The following is a 19,433-nucleotide window of genomic DNA, read 5'->3' on the forward strand; positions in this document are numbered from 1 at the left end:
TAGACTCTGACTTTTAGAAATTCTACCCCCTAAGGGCCAGTTTTTTGATCCGTGGTCAATTTTAACCATTAGTCAAGTCACGTATCAAGCATGACAGCTGCATACGAATTTTGATAGTTTTTAACTAATGGTCGCCATTTTTGACCAATGTTTGAGTTAACTAGGGATCAAAAAACTGGCCCTAAGCCACCACCAGGCCTGTATGTTATGTATCATGATCAGCCAATAATCATCCACTGCTGGACATAGGCCTCTCCCAAGGAGCGCCACAACAGTCGGTCCTCGGCCTCATCCAACCACTACCCGCCACCCGCCTAAGGTCGTTAGTCCAGCGGCAGGAGGGCGTCCCACGCTGTATGTATTAAATGAATTTAAATACATAAAAATAATGCTTCAAAGTTTAATTACTTAATTGCTTCCCTTCCCCTTGTTAATGGCGAAGACGTCAAATGTAAAAGGCAATTCAAATTTACGAATTTACAATTGATTCCCTTTTTAATTAATTAAATTAAAGACAGAATTTGATTGAATTTCTTACAATACGGAGCACCAGTGATGCCATGCCTCACCAAGAATTTCTTTCTTAACATTATTGTATACTTACAAGCGGTGGTAGCTCAGTCGGGTAAGCGCCCGCTTCTCACGACAGAGATGCGGGTTCGAATCTCGGCGCTGACATGTAGGTACCAATGAGTTCTTTGAATTTAAGTACAATATACCATCGCTGTTACGGTGAAGGAAAACATCGTGAGGAAACAAAGAAGGTTTCTGCATATCTAGATATAGCACATCTAGATATGTGAACCCACCAACCCACAGTGGACCAGCGTGGTGGGAAAAGGTCCAAGGCAGTTTAGACCTTGAGGATATGCACAAAGGTTCCACTCGAGAGAGCCAGGTGCAGGTACTTACACCCCCACAGAGAATAGAATAGAATGTATACTTACAAACATCAATCATATTGCTTTGGGCCGTCCTAGCGTCCGTAATAAGATATCCCATCTTACACACGGCCATCCGACCCAAACTAGACAGAGTCTGTAATAAGGCTATCGGACAGCTGATCTATATGAAGATCAACACAGATACACTAACGGGCAATGAAAAGGTTCCACTGGGAAAAGCACCTAATTACTCCTAAACGAAAAAGCCTAGCTTCATGACGCTTTCTGCAACATTGAAGTAAATTTAACAGAGTATCAGAACATTACCAACAAAAAACGGTAATATATTTTGTTCAAATTTTAAATTAAATCTTTGAAAAATTTCAGGTTCTTTGGTGTCAGAATTTTGTGAGCGGAACATTTTCATTGCCCGTGAGTGTACATAAGTAATATTAATATTACTAATAATAAATAATAACAAGTAATATTTGCCCCGTCTGACAAAGAAGGAACCTTAATATAAATAAATTGATTCAGAAAATATAATTGTTTGTAAAATTTGAGCATCAATTCTGCTGATTGGGGAAAGCAAATGTTGTTTCACCATCAACCTGGTTTACACACTTTTCGCTGAAAATGTACATTTTAGTTATTCATTCCTGGTTTTATTTTCTTTCATTTCACGTCGTGTTTATTTGTGTTTTCAGCCCGATCCGGTCGTTTACTGTTTATAACTTGATCTCGTTATAGTAAAATTCGACGAAACAGGTTCTATAAAGTTTTATTTTATTAGAGAATTTGGAACTCTTTGATTGAGATTCTTTGGTTGATTTGTAACCTACAAATCAAGTACAGAATCTCAGAGTTTTTGGATTAGAGGTTTTGATTGATTAACGTATATTGTGTACATTATGTATTCCAATTATGTATTAATTTATTATCTAACGACTAGTTTGTTTTTTCTTCTTTCATACAGGTATTTTTTTTGACATAGTTTTTTCAACATACTTACGGCCGGGCCACTGCCACTTCAACTTTACAATCCAATTGATAGTAAATGTCAATCCAACCTAAACACATAGCGTTAAGTGTATTTAAACGGGCTGCGAGCGGTGGTAGCTCAGTCGGGTAAGCGCCCGCTTCTCACGCCAGAGATGCGGGTTCGAATCCCGGCGCTGACATGTACCAATGAGTTCTTTTCTGAATTTAAGTACAATGTATACCATCGCTCTTACGGTGAAGGAAAACATCGTGAGGAAACCTGCATATCTAGATTTAGCACATCTAGATGTGTGAACCCACCAACCCGCAGTGGACCAGCGTGGTGGGAAATGGTCCAAGCTTAGGAAGGCAGTTTAGACCTTGGGGATATGCACAAAGGTTCCACTCGAGAGAGCCAGGTGCAGGTACTTACACCCCCACAGAGAGTAGAATAGAACGGGCTGCGAGTGAATAGCGAGTGCAAGCCACATCTAATCTAACTGTGTTTTGTAGTTACAGTTATTTCATTACTCATTCTAACCGAAGAGTCTAACTTCCGTCTCAGACACAACGGAGTTGTAGGGGATGCGTATGGCCACACATTTGCAGTCAGATTTGTGTTGTGGCTTATGCCTGACAAATCTTATTGGTCTGAAGTTTAAAAAACCTTGTTTCAAATCCAGAGATCTGGAGAGTACAGCATTATGTTTACTTTTAGCTGATGTATTAAACACTTTGATATGCTTCAACTTTTTTTTTAATTTAAACTGGGTAGGTTAGACTACAGTCTTAGAATCATTGAGTAACTGGAGTCCGAATTGTTCTATGCTTAGAATTATACTTTTTGCGCTGGGGTGAGATAAATATCTCTTTGGCTGACTGTTCATAAACACTAAGGTCACTGAGCTACAGACCATCAGTGCAGCGATCACAGGATTCGATACTATTTTCGAATCTACACAAACATATATTATGGAAAAATACAAATTAAAACAGTTTTGGATCTGACAAATGACAATGGGCGTTTTGGGACCTATGTCCAATAAAGATGAGTCATACATCGTTGGATAGCTCTTTTCAAGAGAGCAAAAAAATATTATGACGACAAATCCGTATAAGTTGTCCATTTTGAAATATATTCGTCGGAAGGAAGTATTTTTCTATGGCATTACACTCTCTCTCCTGATGACAGTTAGGGCGTAATACACGTAAACACGTATTATTAAAATGTGAGAAATTACTTTCAACTGGTTTTATTTACTGAGATAATAAACAAATATAATATTATAATGAATGATGATTATTTTGTTATTAAAATTAAAAATTAATGTGAAAAAATAACAAAAACATTTAACTTACAGAAATAAAATATTAAAACTTTCCAGGTACGATTATTCTAATTAGACAGTAAATCAGGACTAGCGCTTCCGTTATTCATATTCTGCAAAAAAATACCTTTTCAACGACGTATCACTCATTTCTATTCGTAATGGTCCCAGCTTCCATACATTTGTGCCCATCATCGCCTTACCTACATTTTTGACAGTGACAGTTTTCGATAATGTTCTTTTTCCATATGTTTGTGTAAATTCGAAAAAAGTATCGTGTGAATTCTGTGATCAAGCACCAGTTTAAAAACCCGAGCCCTAAATTTTTGAGTTGTAAAACTCAAACTCAAACTCAAATTTTTTTATTCATCGTACAAATATAAAATTTTCTGATGAACGTAATGTTTATTTATAAACAGAAAGCCACTTCAGCCTCTGAATCTCAAGTCAGCAAGTCCCCTATCTGTCTCTATCAAGTCCAAAGCCTGTTCCTGGATACACCTGAGGTTTGCAGCAACAAACTCTTGCCGAACCACACTACTCACCAAACTTATACCATTAAGTTTGGTTTAAGTGTTAAACTTGAATTGAATACATTAACGTCGAAGTACATGTTAATGGTTGGTTGGAGAGTTATGCGTGTTTTGGCTTAGAGTCACCGTGAGGAGTTACTTTCTTAACTTACGTGTGTAAAGGTACTAATTGGCGACGGACGACATGGGCTTGTAGTTTACGACATGTCGCAACATCACTACTGCCTTATATGTAGGTATTTACAGGCCCTATGTATACCTGTATTACAGGGTGTTGCAAAAATGATATACTAAGCCGAAAGCGGGTTTGAAAATTCATGAAAATAAAACCCTTTTTGCAACATCCCGTAGATATGTCAGTAATTTATAATGTATTTCTATAGGTTTTAATAGGCATGCAGTAACATTTCCTTGCCACGTCTGTAGAAATACATAGAAAGTAGTAGTGACTTGGTTTCTGCTGCAAACCATGTTGTTTGCTATCAACTCGCACCTTTAACTTAGGCATCTATTCAGTGCACCTTCCGAAGACAGGAGTGTACGGTCAGGTGCAAAGAAACCTGACCCCCTCTCGTTATGTTTATCTGCCCCTTACTACCTATACTGCACCCGACGTAATACGACGAAAACTCTGGCTTTTAAAATAGACTAGACTTTTTTTCACTGCGATTCCAGAGTCTTCTAATTGTCGGGTTCACAGTCCCTGCCGAAGTGCCTTCAGGAAGTACCATATTTAAATTATAACCTTTATAAAGAGCAAAATTTAGCATTCGTACTGTCGATGGGTACAAATTCAAATAACAATGTAAGTATGTATGTAACTAGGTTAGTACTTACAGACAGTTTTCTATGCCATCAAAATTCACGCTTCAAACAAAACGCGTTCCCAATAACATTAAACCAGAGCCAGGAAACTCTAAAATGTTATTCATTCATAAGATGACATCTCATTATGTATCTGCAGAAATCTTTTGAGAAGTGTAATTAAATAAATTATGAACTTTCCGCGAAAACACATCGAACGACCGAATTTTACGTGCATAGCTCCAACACTGACAAAACATCCTATTATGCCATTAACTGTAACCTAAAACAAAATTATTGTTTCCGTATTAGAGTCTAGAATTCAACAGCGGTTTGACAGTCATGCGCTCTTCTAGAAAGTTCGGACGAGGAGCGAAGGTGTTCCATCATTTTCCCCAGTCAGCGAGTGCCTCGCTCAGTCTGCGTCCGGCGCTCGTGGCGGTCGGTCGTGTCTTTCTGATCGTTTGTCGGTTTTCGCGATTTGCGTAATTTTCATTACAAAACTTGTGTGTTCCACGCGTGCATCAAAATAATTCGTACTTACTCTGTGATCGTTCAAAGTGGATGTTGTAATTAAATACACGTAATTCGTACGATATTTTCCACGTGAATTATAAGAACGCGTCTCGTCAGTTACTCAAAGGTAAGATTTTAATGAAATTACCCACTCATTGATTGCATCCTATGTAATAAAATTAAACAATTTATTTAGTTGTAAATTTGGCATACGTACTTACATTCAATTATCATATTGATACCTTCATGGGAAATCACTTATATCATAATAATCATATTTATAGAAATCTATCTTTAATAAATCACATCTTCAAAACACACCTCAACAATATTGTTTGCATCGGTTCCTTACCAGGTAGGCAGAGCTGTATTTACTGAGCATATTTTAGCCAGTGGTCTATTAATGTAAACCTACCGTTACGCCCCCATGTATTACGCTTATCTTGATGGAACAAAACCAAACTCTGAGTTATTTGTTACAACACAAGGAAGTTTATTGATAAGGAAAAAGTCTTTCTGGCTCTAGCTCAATAGAAAATTGGGCATAACATAACAAATCACCATCGACAAATCTCTTTCGCTGATCGTAAAATTTACATTATTGTAATTTGTAAAAAACAGGCCAACACGGATGAAAATAAGCTCAAAATGGTGTCATATACAAAAGCAAAGCAAAAGACTGTCCGCAGTTTTTTTACTGTCAAACCGTTTTAAGTAATCTAATGACAACCATTGGACCATTGAATAAAGTCACAAATCTCCTAACCAAACATATTCATAATAAGAGCGCAGTGGTGGGGTGTTATTTGTCGAGTTTCTTTTGCACTGACACTCCATCTTGTTCGTATGTTGTTAGTCTAAGTGTAGGAGGTCCGTCAGACGAAGAATTTTGCATCGTCATCGGTGTCCAATTACTAAATAGCGCGTGTGAAAACATGAGTGATCTATCGTCAAGTTTTTTTTAAGAAAACGTTTTCCATATTTTTTACTCTTTATTACAAGAATGTAATTCTTTTTCAAGAGTAAGAATATTACCCCGGTATATTAAAATGCAAATCGTCACTCTAAAATAGTTTGTTTATTTTTACAATGTTTTTATACATATAAAAAAAATATAACTTTGAAACCTATTGGCGTATAGGAAACATAACTGAAAATATGTTCAAATAACTATAGTCTCTTTGTATAGCAATTAATTCTTCTGTTCAACAGTATACAGTTACACAGAGACTACTCGTTAGGGAAAAAACCTTCTACATCGTTACCGTTATTGGTAGTCGTATGAAAGGAAATTGACATACTTACAGTTTATTGTAAAGGTATGTACGAGTATGGATTATTAATAGTGCATTATTACCCAAGGGAGCGGTGGTAGCTCAGTCGGGAAAGCGCCCGCTTCTCACGCCAGAGATGCGGGTTCGAATCCCGGCGCTGACATGTACCAATGAGTTCTTCTAACTTAAGTACAATGTATACCATCGCTCTTACGGTGAAGGAAAACATCGTGTGGAAACCTACATATCTAGATTCGGCACACCTAGATATGTGAACCCACTAACCCGCAGTGGACCAGCGTAGTGGGAAATGGTCCAAGCCTTGGAAGGCAGTTTAGACCTTGGGGATATGCACAACGGTTCCACTCGAGAGAGCCAGGTGCAGGGACACCCCCACAGATAATAGAATACCCAAGGGGTGAAAGCCACATATTTCGTCCCCGAGTTCATTCTTCGTTGGCTAAGTCACACATTATTCACTAAAACTTCACAATTTTTATCTTATTGTTAACGATCTAACAGTACCTGAGTTCTATCCATAATTAATACGAAACTGGCTAATCTCGCGAGCTTTGCTTCGCCTTAAAAAGCTTTCCCGTGGGTAAAAAGTTGCTTATGTGTTAATGTGCCAGCCAGGGTGTCAGCTAAGTCCATACCAACTTTCATTAAAATCGATTCGGCCGTTTTGACGTGAACATGTAACAATCATAAACTTACACACAAGCACATACTCACCGACTTTCGCCTTTATAATATTAGTAGGATTAATGGTTTTTCTTTCTTTAAATATAAATATGATGTCAAAACAACAACAGCATTGCGTGAATGAAAACACATAGCGGGTGCGTGTTCAATCACGATTTTTGTGAGTGACTGAAATACGGGGCCTGTAAATTACTGTAATTCAGGATTGACCTACCCTCCAGTACCCTGTATTGTATGTGTGTATTGTATATTATGGCACAATATTCTTTAATGTAAGAGCTAACCCTTTAGGAAAAAAATTCATTGGCTCTATTTTTCCATAGCCTTATTATAGGTAAGGATTAACTTAAAAAAATATATATACTTTTCAGTGTTCATATATAATAATATACATTCATTATAATTTATAAAAGGTACAAATAAAAAGGAAGGTTTGCACTTAGAGATTTTTTGATCGGTTATTATTTTACAATTACCATATACGACAGATTAGTAGATCTTCGACACTTTATAAACTTATAATCCCGTATCTGTACGCTAAGAAATAAACAAGAATAAGAAATAAGAAACAAACTATACCTTATAATTATTATAATTTCAGATTAAGCTTGCTACGCGGCGTAGCCAAACCCTGCTACGCGCTACGCCGTAGCATTTTACGTGTAGCATATGCTACGAGAGATTAAAATAACGACGCGAATGATATTTCATACATCTCCGTATGTTTCCTAGTTTCAGACTAGGTGCCAATTTCTCCATAGTCGGTTATCTAACCAACATTGATTGATTTATAAATTAAACGTCATCTCCATATAAAATTCATGACAGATGTGTCTAAATTTAACAAATACTCCCTGGCTATGCTCTAACCGACTATGGAGAAATTGAGGGCCATAAGTAAATCAATCCCTGTCGGTTAGATAACCGACTATGGAGAAAGTGGCACTTATCCATATAAATACGATACTATGTAGGTATATTAAAATAAATTCTCATAAACATCCACGCAACACATCGAGACCAACGCTTTTCACAAGACGTATATTCATAAAGCAACTTTATTTCATTAGAGGGTATTCATCTCGCTATAAGCATAGAAAACTATTTACAAAAGACTTGTAGAAAGTAATAAAAGTGTATTCAAATATAATATGTATTTATTTAGCACTGGATGAAGTAATTTATGTACCAATGAATTCTTTCAGTAAATTGTGTTTTCAATTAAGGGGTTTAAGTACAATAAGTGCCCTTACGGTGATGGAAACCTGCACATCTAGATTTATTCATCTACACAAAATGGCGATATGGTTCGCAACCTATCAAGTGAGTACAAATGTGCTGCAAAAAGTGGGTGGCTCGCTTGTGAGCCACCTCTGACTACCCCTTCAGGGATTACAGTCGTGAGTGCATATGTATGAATAATAATGGTACTTACAAAAAATTATAATATAACACAGTATAGTGCGACAAACTTATCTGTTCCGGTGAGAGCGAATTAAATTGATCCATATCTCATTATTTACTAATGAATTATATATTGATATAGATTAGATGGGTTTATTGAAACCACAAGAGCGAATTACCATTACCGGAAAACTTAAAATCTTATAGAATGAAGAAATATTACACATTTACGTGAGCTGTCACCGGAACAGATAAGTTTGTGGCACTGTAGATAACTTTTACTAATGATTTTAACATGATAAAAGAACAATATTAAAAGTTTATGAGAGTAGCGGAGGTGCCTGCTATGAGTGTCAGTTAGAAAGTGAAACATACATCATAATTTTAATTAGTTATAATATTAAGTGACTTCTTGGTTTTATATTTTATTTATATTGGTTTACTTTTCTTTTTATTGTACACCATATTACCAATTTTTCTTGTACTTTGGGTTGACTGGCAGAAAATTCTTTTAGCATTAAGTCCACCCTTTGTACTTTAAATTGTAATCTTTGTACAATAAAGAATTTAATAAATAATTTTATTATCATGATAGAAAGACTCATGACGAAATTAGAAGACTTCTAATTTAGCACAAAAAGCCCTACATAAAGTTAAATAAACAAAACTGAATAAGTAATTGCATCAGGCACCGCTAACTTATTAAGGCTATTTAAGATATAATAGCAACATTTTTCTCGAGGCCTTAATTATGTCGGGAAAAACTCCGAGTGACAGGTTGAAAAAGAAATGAAATTTTTCATAATCACAAAAACGTCTCTGGATAGTATAAAACCAGACTGAACTCGAAGTAAGCGGGTTGCTCTCTGCTTGTCATAATAATAAAATGTGGGGAAACCTCACACACGACCATCCGAACCCAAACTAGGCAGAACCTGTAATATGGGTATCGGACAGCGGACATATCTACACAAATACATAGATAGATACATAATATTAAATATAAATATCAACACCCAAGACCTGAGTACAAATATCTGTCTTTAAACAAATATCTGCCCCAGCCGGGAATCGAACCCGGGACTTTCGGCATAGCAGTCAGGGTCACTAAGCACTACGCCATTCGACCGCTTGTAGTTTCATCATCAACATCAGTTATCATCGCTCATCAGGGCCGGATTTAGGGGAGGGCAACCGGGGTACTGCCCCGGGGCCTCCACAAAAGAGGGGCCCCCACAATAGACTTCGAAAAAACAAACATACTTAGTGCTTTTTTATTCGAAGTTCTGTTATCGCTTTTAGAAATCTTCTTTCGCTGTTTTACATTGCTAGTGTGAGGTTTTTTTATTTTTCTTGTAACCTTCAAAAGCATCAACAAGATGATGCTGAAAATCCGCACGGTGTAGCAGAGGCATTGGTGAAAGTTTATCAGGATGATTTAGAACCTAATCTTGTTAATGAGTTGGTTCAATTTGTATATTTGATTGACTCCTACAAAAAGGACTATGGAAAAGACTAATCTCCGGAACTATTTTAGGTACTACCTACCAAATTCTAGAAGATCAAAATTTCACAGCTACATTACCAGACTTTGAAATTTCATTGAGAATGTATTTAGTTTTGATGATATCAAATTGCACAGGAGATCGCTTATTTTCAAAAATGAAAATTATAAAAAATTGGCTTCGCACCACGATAGGACCAAATCTTCTATCAAAGCTTTCTTTCCTGTGTATTAAAAGTAGGAACCTATTTTACTCCGGGAACTGGATTTCCAAAGCTCTGAAGATTCCGTTTATTAACCCTAAAATTTAATTTCAGATAATTCTCGTTTCCGATTATATTTTATAAGTTTGTTAAATTATAAAATCATCTACACTTGCCACTACAACACAAAAAAAAATACTGAAAAAAATAATTTTTTTTTACTGATTGACTGAAAATTATTTGGGGCCAGGGGGCCTCCACTTTTTTGTTGCCCCGGGGCCTCTCGACCTTTAAATCCGGCCCTGTCGCTCATCATCATCATCCACCACTGCTGTACGTAAGCCTCTCCAATGAAGCGCCACAACACTATTTCGGTCTTCATCATCCAACGACTGCCGGCTACCCATGTTGCAAAAATGGGGCAGAGTAAGCTAAAATAGGGAGAGTCACGGGGTCTAGACAACTCCGACACTGTCTTGGTGCATCTGCCATCTTTTTGCCTTGCCAGATGCTCTGCCCATCGTCATTTTAGCTTCGTGATCCGTTTCCCAACAGGATGTAGATGTATTTTTTTCCTCTTTTCTATCTCTTCGAATATTAATATAACACTTTAAGGCCCTGTTTCACAATGTCTGTATAGTTTACAATCTCTGCAATTATGTTTTAGACAGTGACAGCACCTGTCTTTTATCCCACAGGTAGCCATTATACAGAAATTGCTAAAGAAGCTCTGAAAGTAATGAGCTAATTTCTCATGCTCATTAACAGATGCGTAGCTCATAGCGTACATTTATAATAAGTATTTGTAATTGATGAAAAGATATTAAATAATTCGTCAACTTTTGGTGTATAACACGGTAGTATATTATGTAATCAATCACGATGAAATCCCTCCAGCGGCTGACATTTTGAGCCGCTGTGCGAAATGTATCATTTACATAAATTTCCGTATTTGCATACATTAATTGAGACTTTGTTTACTTTCGTCGGGCGGGACCGGCTGCATTGTGCTACAAGTATTTGTTTAAGCAACTTGCTTAATTTGCCATGCTTCCTATGTTTTTTAAACGTAATGTGTGTATAAACGTAGGTACATTACATACCTTAGTATGTGTAAAAAAAAACCTACGTTAATTGTATAGGTAATATAGTGTATAAGTAAGTAGGTATATATCCTAGTATTTAACAATATAGATATTAAACAAAATTAAACTGTCCGCATTGTCTTTCGCACTACCTATCACTTTCTCTACAACACCCAAGATTAACTAAAAAAGAATGCTTTTAGCATTAAGTTCGCCTTTGTGCGATTTGTGTGCAATAAAAAAATTAATAATAATAAAGCTAGGTGATTTTGTCGATTCATTGCATATTCATTGCAGAATCTTATCAACGTCAATGCCATCTATGAGGTAACTTTACAGAAGAATATACTTGTGGTGTTGGTGTGTGTAATCTGAGAGAAGACATGGCCGTAAAGAACCCACTGGACACTACGGAACCCCGCCGAATGGTTCAAAATGTCCACCATAGAGCTGTTCTGAGCTGCAACACCCTAAGCCCAAGAGGCCGTAATGATAGCCTACGATTGTAGAGGGCACCTTAAGAAGAAGCGTGTAATCTACTTTTTATAGTTTCATATTTTGTATAATGATGTGTATAAAATTAAAATAGACCTACACATATAATTATCTATATCATCTCATCACAGGTACTTAGTCCAATGCTAGACGTTAGGCCGCGCACAAAGCCCACCATATCACGAGATAGGATAGGTATATTTTACTCGTATATTAATTGGATTTGAACACACTCAAATAATTATAACTATTATATTTGTTTCTAAGTTAGAAAAATATTTCTTTGACGATAGTTTTGTAGCGCGAGTGCAAAAACTGCGACGAAACAAGATGGCCGCCGTACTAGGTGAAATTAATCTGTTCTTTTTCTGTTTCCCACTCTGTGACACAATGCTTAGTGCTGCCATCTGTCGCCTGCTCTGTGTCACACTCATTAACTGAGATAAGTAGGTTCGTTAAAAACTTTACCGTGAACAAAATAATGGAGGTCTCATCAAATAACAACATAAGCATGAATATAATGACGGCTTTGTTAAAAATGTTGATGAAATGCTGGGTGCTGTGTAAAAAGTTTTGTAGTTTTAGAACCACATGTTTTCTCGTATATTTTTGAGTTTTCATGTTCAGGATACTCATAACTGTATTTATTTACATCTCACTGCCCCAACGTTAGCAGGTGGATCACAGATAAAACACCACCCTGTATAAACTGAATGAGTAGACATAAATTCAGTGGCAACAGCTGGGCACGTTTTACGATTGAGACACGTCTGCAGGCTGTAGAGTTGACGAATGACATCTGTCTTGACGTAACGACTGAATAACGGCGGCTGTATAGCCCACCAACCCACCAACGAAAGATGGGAAGAAAACATTTATTGACAGCAGTGACGGTAACATATAACTATCCATAAATTATCAATGCAAATAGAAACTAACTCAAGTAATAAAATATAAGGTAACATAATTATAGTACCAATATATCTCCATAAGTTACGCAATTAGTTACAACCCCATCTGGATCCTAAGTACCTTACTGTTTAGCTGGTATTTAATAGATCACAACATACACACATCACATCGAAATATACATTATCCCTGATTGCTGAAGACTATATTTATCCTGAAATTTCCACGGGAAACCCTTTAAAAGCCATGTGGAAATCGTGCGGAAAATCTGTATAATAATAAAAGCGTTTAGACTCACAATTCAGGAAAGTAGATAATGAATGAATTGTGACTGCGTTACAATGACATAGTAAACGGAAAGCAGATAGGAACAACCTTCCGCTCTACGCAATATGATTTACTATAGAATGTCCAGTTCAGGGCCGAAAATGTTACATACTATAGGTTGTATAGCTGTTGCCTCAAACTATCTCCGGTCCCTCAGGTTTTTTTTTCGTACACTCACGGGCAAAGGAACAGTGAAACTTACAAAATTCAGACACCTACTCGTATTCTATTCTATTCTATTCTCTGTGGGGGTGTCAGTACCGGCACCTGGCTCTCTCGAATAGAACCTTTGTGCATATCCCCAAGGTCTAAACTGCCTACCTAAGCTTGGACCATTTCCCCCCACGCTGGTCCACTGCGGGTTGGTGGGTTCACATATCTAGATGTGCCAAATCTAGATATGCAGGTTTCCTCACGATGTTTTCCTTCACCGTAAGAGCGATGTTATATATTGCACTTAAATTCAGAAAAGAACTCATTGGGCGCCGGGATTCGAACCCGCATCTCTGGCGTGAGAACCGGGCGCTTACCCGATTGAGCTACCACCGCTCCAATTCAGACACCAAATTTTTATTACTTAAAGGGAGATTTGACCTAAATATTTACATTTTTAGTGAGTTATATTCTGATGCACCATTAAATGCACTCAAGTATTGCAGAAGGCGTCATTAACTTAGTTTTTCCGTTTAGGAGTAAACTGGTTATTTTCTCCATGGAACTTTTTCATTGCCCGTGAGTGTATAACTGATCTTGTAAACCTTTCATGGTCAATACTTTTCCGAAATTCCGTCAAGAATACCTACCTGCAGAACTTGGCCCAATACTTCAGTCTTGCATTAAAATGGATACTGCAGCAATATATCAGGGCTAGGTTAGTTATATCGCAGTATTACCGCTATCATTAAGTGCTATTATGGAACTCTGATACTCCACCAATTTTATACACAATGCAGGCGAATAAACGTGAAATACTGTTATTTAAAGGTAAGCGTCCACCTTTCGGCATGTACGCATCGGACGCATCGCATTCTGTATTCTTCGTACAGAAATTAACACAAGTACGTCCACTTCATCAGCATTTATGATAATCCGATTGATGCGATACGTAAAATACCGATAGGAGGACAAGCATCCGACCTTTATAAATATATTTATAAACATTAATACCTTGTACGTTTCATCTTAGTATGTTTCTTTGTGGGGTAGGTATATTTTTGAATTCATTGTTTGCAAATTTTAGTTTGGTCCCGATGTAATAGGGCCTTGCTATCAATTGCCATTTTTCGGCCACATCCGTGACCAAAATCAATGATTATGTACTTAGATATTTACGTATATTATACCTATGTATAAGTAAATAAACAATTAACCCAGCCTTGAATATAACTTTGAACTTTCCGGAACTTCTGCGCCGTCTGATCTTTATGAATTTTGTTATGAGAAAAGCAATACTCAGGAAAATTTATGATCACTTGGACGCTATGAAAAGTGCTAGAATTTTGATTTTTATAAGCATTTAGACGCAGGGTGCATATTACTAGCAATCACACTAAAATAACCATTACCCACCGTTTCATGTGCATACATTAGTCTTTCATAGCTCACTATCCATAGCATATCGATTGTTGAAGGAATTTTTGTAGTTTAATAGTTTTACTACTAATTGGTAAACCACAATAAAACTATTGTACAAAACAATATAATTTTATGGATAAAACACACATTTAAAAAAAATTAAAATAAGCACAATAGGTCGCCGAATCACGATCTATTTCATCGATAGTACACGATTTTTACGTATTTTTAATCTTAGGGAGCCATACTATCGATATCATAAATAGTATACAGATATTTTGTTAATTTTCCAGCGTCAATAATATCGATAGTATTGCTGTTAACCAATAGTGTTGCAGTAAATGAGCTATCGATACTATCCAAGGACCTATACAGGGTGTTGCAAAAACGGGTATACTAAGCCTTTTTTTTTTCACGAATTTTGAAATTCTGATTTCAGTTTTGGGCTTAGATATAATATGCTGCACATGCTGGTTTCGGCTTAGTATACCCTTTTTGCAACACCCTGTAGATAAACCTACCGATATCAACTGGGTATATGCTGATGGGGAACAATCGATAGTTCGTCCGATCGGTCTTACAACAACACTAGCACACATTATTAGCTTGCGATAACTCTTCACCTATGATGAAGTATTTTTTATGATGCAGTTTCCTCAAAATGATTATGAAAATGCCGTCAATCTGAGAGGTAATTCTCGCGTCAAGGTCGATTTACATCAGACGAGCACAGAGCTCTCGAGTGGAGACCACGAACAGGCAAACGCAGCGTGGGACGCCCTCCTGCCCGCTGGACTGACGACCTTAGGCGGGTAGCCGGTAGTGGTTGGATGAGGAAGGCCGAGGACCGAGTGTTGTGGCGCTCCTTAGGAGAGGCCTATATCCAGCGGTGGATGATTATTGACTAATGATGAGCACAGAGCTAGAGCAAGAACATGTAGTGATATTTAACCCGCGGATAGTCGCGCGTGGGTCGAAAAGACCCAGCACTCTATTTATACCTCGATAACTTTTAAAATATTCGATATTACTAACTGGCGTGCTTAGTACCTTTAAGTTACCATATAAGCTAGCCGCACTCCCTTCCCCGACCCGTTTGCACGCGGCACTTGGACAGGATGGACATTCAAAGTGAGTATGGGTCTTTTCGACCCAAGAGCGACGGTTTGTGTCAGTATTATTTTTATGATATTTTTTTTTATTTTATTATTTTTTTCTTTCAGAAATGTCACGTAACCTTTTAAACCATCGTTGTAGAGATCACACTGCATTTTTATGCATTAATTGTAATCGGAATATGTGAAAATACTGAAGAAAATACCTAACCATATACTTAATCAATATAAGGAAGAAGTAATTTTGTATGTAAATTTATGTTAACTTTGAAGGCTGATTGTTGATAATTTTTTAATATAAAAAGTTGTTTTTTTTTTTGGTTACGTAGAAGAATGGTTATTAATTTTGATAAAAATAAGTTTTTTTTATTGATAACCATAAAATTTATAAAAATAAGCTGTTATTTATGTTCCTATGTAGATAAATAAGAACATGAAGCATACTACTTTTGAAACTGTCAAAACACATTTTTTTAATACATAAATACTTAAATAATGTTGATTTGAATATAGTTTTAGTACTAACCTTACGTTTAATTTACAATAATATCTAAATTCTCTTTTGTTTCAAGAAAATAAAGCAATTTACTTTCGGGTCTAAAAGACCCACACGCGACTGTTTGTGTCACGAAATTTGACGCGAGCACCGGCGGGTTAAGGGCGAGGTCCCATTGATGCGATGCGTCGCGTCGTCGTGACATATCAAAATCAAATATTGATGTCGATTCTGAAGGCAGAAATTCTAATTTTAACGCTGTCAAACTAAAAAGTTTGCTAGCATTAAATGACATTTACGGAAACAATCATAGAGTCGAATTTTAAACAAAGAAATTAAGGTAATTTCTGATTTTTTTATTTATTTATATATGATTCGCCAACAAAGATTACATTAAATTCATGCTAAATAAAAATACAGTAGTTAAATGATAAATGCATCTTCAATAACAGGCGAATACAGCATGCATTATAAGTAATAATTAAATTAGATTGTTAAAATTAAAGCCTTAATAATTTACATTTAAATTATAAAAAAGTACAAATTAAATACAAATTAAGTATAAATTAGAGCCTTAATAATTTACATTTAAATTATAAAAAAGTAACTAGTAACTTTTGAAAGTAACTAGTGAGTCATGGTAAATGTCAATAGTTTGAGCTAGCATAATTGTCTCTTCATTCATTTGGTTATACGCAAATAGAATTCTAAATAAGGGCGAGTCGTTTGCTGAGTTGATCTGACTGATTTAACTGGGAATGGGATGGGATCGTGGTGGCGTTACGGATAAGGTCTCGGCTCTCATTCGAGAGGTCGCGGGTTCGAATACTGCCAACACACAGTCATATTCCAGGGATTTACAGCAAGTAAAAAATATTAAGTAACACTTTACAAAAAATACTTTCGCCTTATATTAAACCACAAAAAGTTTAAACGTAAAAAAAGGTTTTACTGATTTAATTTACCTCAACTAAAAACTTTATAATCTGCTTTGAAGATAACAAAGTTGAAAGAGCCGCAAAAAATGAAAAACAGCGATATCGGAAGTTACACCCTCAATGAAGCAATTTTAAGGAGTTAATTTAACAAATAAACAAAACCTCGTCAAACGTCAGGGGTAATGCAGCCTGCATTATGGGAACCTTTGATCCACAAACAGTACAGTACAGTGCCACAAACTTATCTGTTCCGGTGCTCACGTAAATGTCTAATATTTCTTCATTCTATAATATTTTAAGTTTGCAAGTAGTGGAAATTCGCTCTTGTGGTTTTAATAAACCCATATGCCAAGACAAACCATTCCGGTTTAATGGCGCTGTCAAACAAAAATGTAATGTATATATGCCTGTTTCCATAAATAAATAATAAAATAATAAATATAATCTATATCAATATATAATGCATTAGTAAGTAACGAGATGTGGATCAATTTAGTTTGCTCTCACCGGAACAGATAAGTTTGTCGCACTGTACGATAAGAGGAGGTCTTTTTGACATTATTTAGGTTAATTATTTTGTAAATTGCATATTTTAGACAATAGATAATTAATATATTTTTATTGTTTACATAGGATAAAATTAAGTAGGATAGTCAATAAAATGTTGTAGTATTTAAAACGTCAATCTTTAAACATTTAATTTAAAAAAATATTACAATAATTACGTTTTTTTAGTTGGTTGATTAGTCTGGTGCACCCTTCAATGTAGAATAGAATAGAATAGAATATATCTTTATTGAACACCACAAATTAAAACATACAAAGAGAACTTATTGACTTCATTATTGCGGACGGCGACGGTGACGGCATTAAAGTTAGCCTTTTCGGTACTGGAGTAATTTAATGGTATGTACCTGACTTTTTTATTGCTCGTGAGTGTAATCAAATGTATTATAATTAATATTTATAAAATAAAAAATACCTCTCCAATTTAATTTTTTACATTTTGTTCTTTGAAAAGAAAAAAAACCGTCAGTAAAAATAAATTATAATTGAAAGCAACAAACCGGGCGGTCTCTGCTTTTCTCTCATCGCCGTATTCAGGACTTCAGGGCAACCGGGTTAAATAGAATAGAATAAATCTTTATTCAACGAAAACAACTTATGATAATTACATACATCCCACAAGACTAAATGTTAATATGTATAATAATAATATAAATATCATCTAGATTGTGAATTGATCATCTAAATTCTATTAAATTTGTATGATAATTATTATCAGAATACAAATTCGTCAACTGAAGTAGGTATTTATAAATATTGGCGTTTCGTAAAAAACTGTTGTCAGATATATATTATATACATATAAAATTTCACCAAGAGGATATTATGTTAACTCAAGTATTGTTCACGTAGGGTAACGTAACGTACCTAGGGACATTTTCGACTACCCCAACTTTGAATGAAGCTATCGCAGCGTACAACTAAGATATTAATGTGAAATTTTCTTTATTCGGTAGGATATATAATCTATTATCACTAGTATTTGTGCTAAAGCTATAGTGTGGCCAGTTTTTATTAAATTAAGATAAAAGTAAAAATGCTTGTTTTGACCCAAGGTACGTTACACGTTTGTACCTTGGGACACTGTTTCCTATAGCTTTGTACTATGGAAAATGCAAACTTCTAAATAACGCCTTCTATTATATATCTTTGTTCTTATTGATTTACTGCATCTCTCTTCTGTCTAGTTTCACTCTGGCACTAATAAGAACAGAGATATAAGGCGTTATTTAGATGTTTTCATTTTCCATAGTACAAATCCATAGGAAACAGTGTCCCAAGGTACAAATTTAATCGTGTCCCAAGGTACAAAAAAGCAATATTTAACCAAAATTTAAATATCTTTATTTTTAATTAATAGGAATCTTTCAGATAATTGCCATGTCATAAAATTAAATAACTGAAAAGTTATACGTGACATCCATGTCTTTATTTTGAGCATGCCTCAATGAGATAAAGCAACACAAAAAACTATACAAAAGCTACTTTTGACTCCAAAAAACTTCATATTGTCTTCACCACACACTCGATGCTGGTATGATCACGAGACTCACTAGTTTTGCCAAGCGAGTAAAATACTATGCCTAGGGTAGAATTTGAATGTGTTTATTTAGCCGGTTTTTAAAATACAATCAATGTCCCGAGGTACAAGCGTCCCAAGGTACGTTACGTTACCCTACGTATTAAAGCTGAACACCATATTCGTATTTATGAATATCTTACTTAAACTGATATGGAATTAAAAACTTAAACTTATTTATTTTTTGGACAACTCAAAAAATATCGGGAAA

At 35.7% G+C, this 19,433-nt stretch overlaps 1 protein-coding gene across 1 annotated transcript in view; it reads left to right on the forward strand.

The window, feature by feature from the left end:
* Positions 1 to 4,960: 4,960 nt before the first annotated feature.
* Positions 4,961 to 19,433, forward strand: part of LOC105392252 (KH domain-containing, RNA-binding, signal transduction-associated protein 2) — a 227,335-nt gene continuing 212,862 nt past the window's right edge. Inside the window, exon 1 of the mRNA XM_048628214.1 lies at positions 4,961 to 5,173. The gene's annotated coding sequence lies outside the window, so the exon portion shown is untranslated. The remainder of the gene's footprint in view (positions 5,174 to 19,433) is intronic.

This window comes from Plutella xylostella, chromosome 20 (genome assembly GCF_932276165.1).
Source record: "Plutella xylostella chromosome 20, ilPluXylo3.1, whole genome shotgun sequence".
NCBI lineage: Eukaryota > Metazoa > Arthropoda > Insecta > Lepidoptera > Plutellidae > Plutella > Plutella xylostella.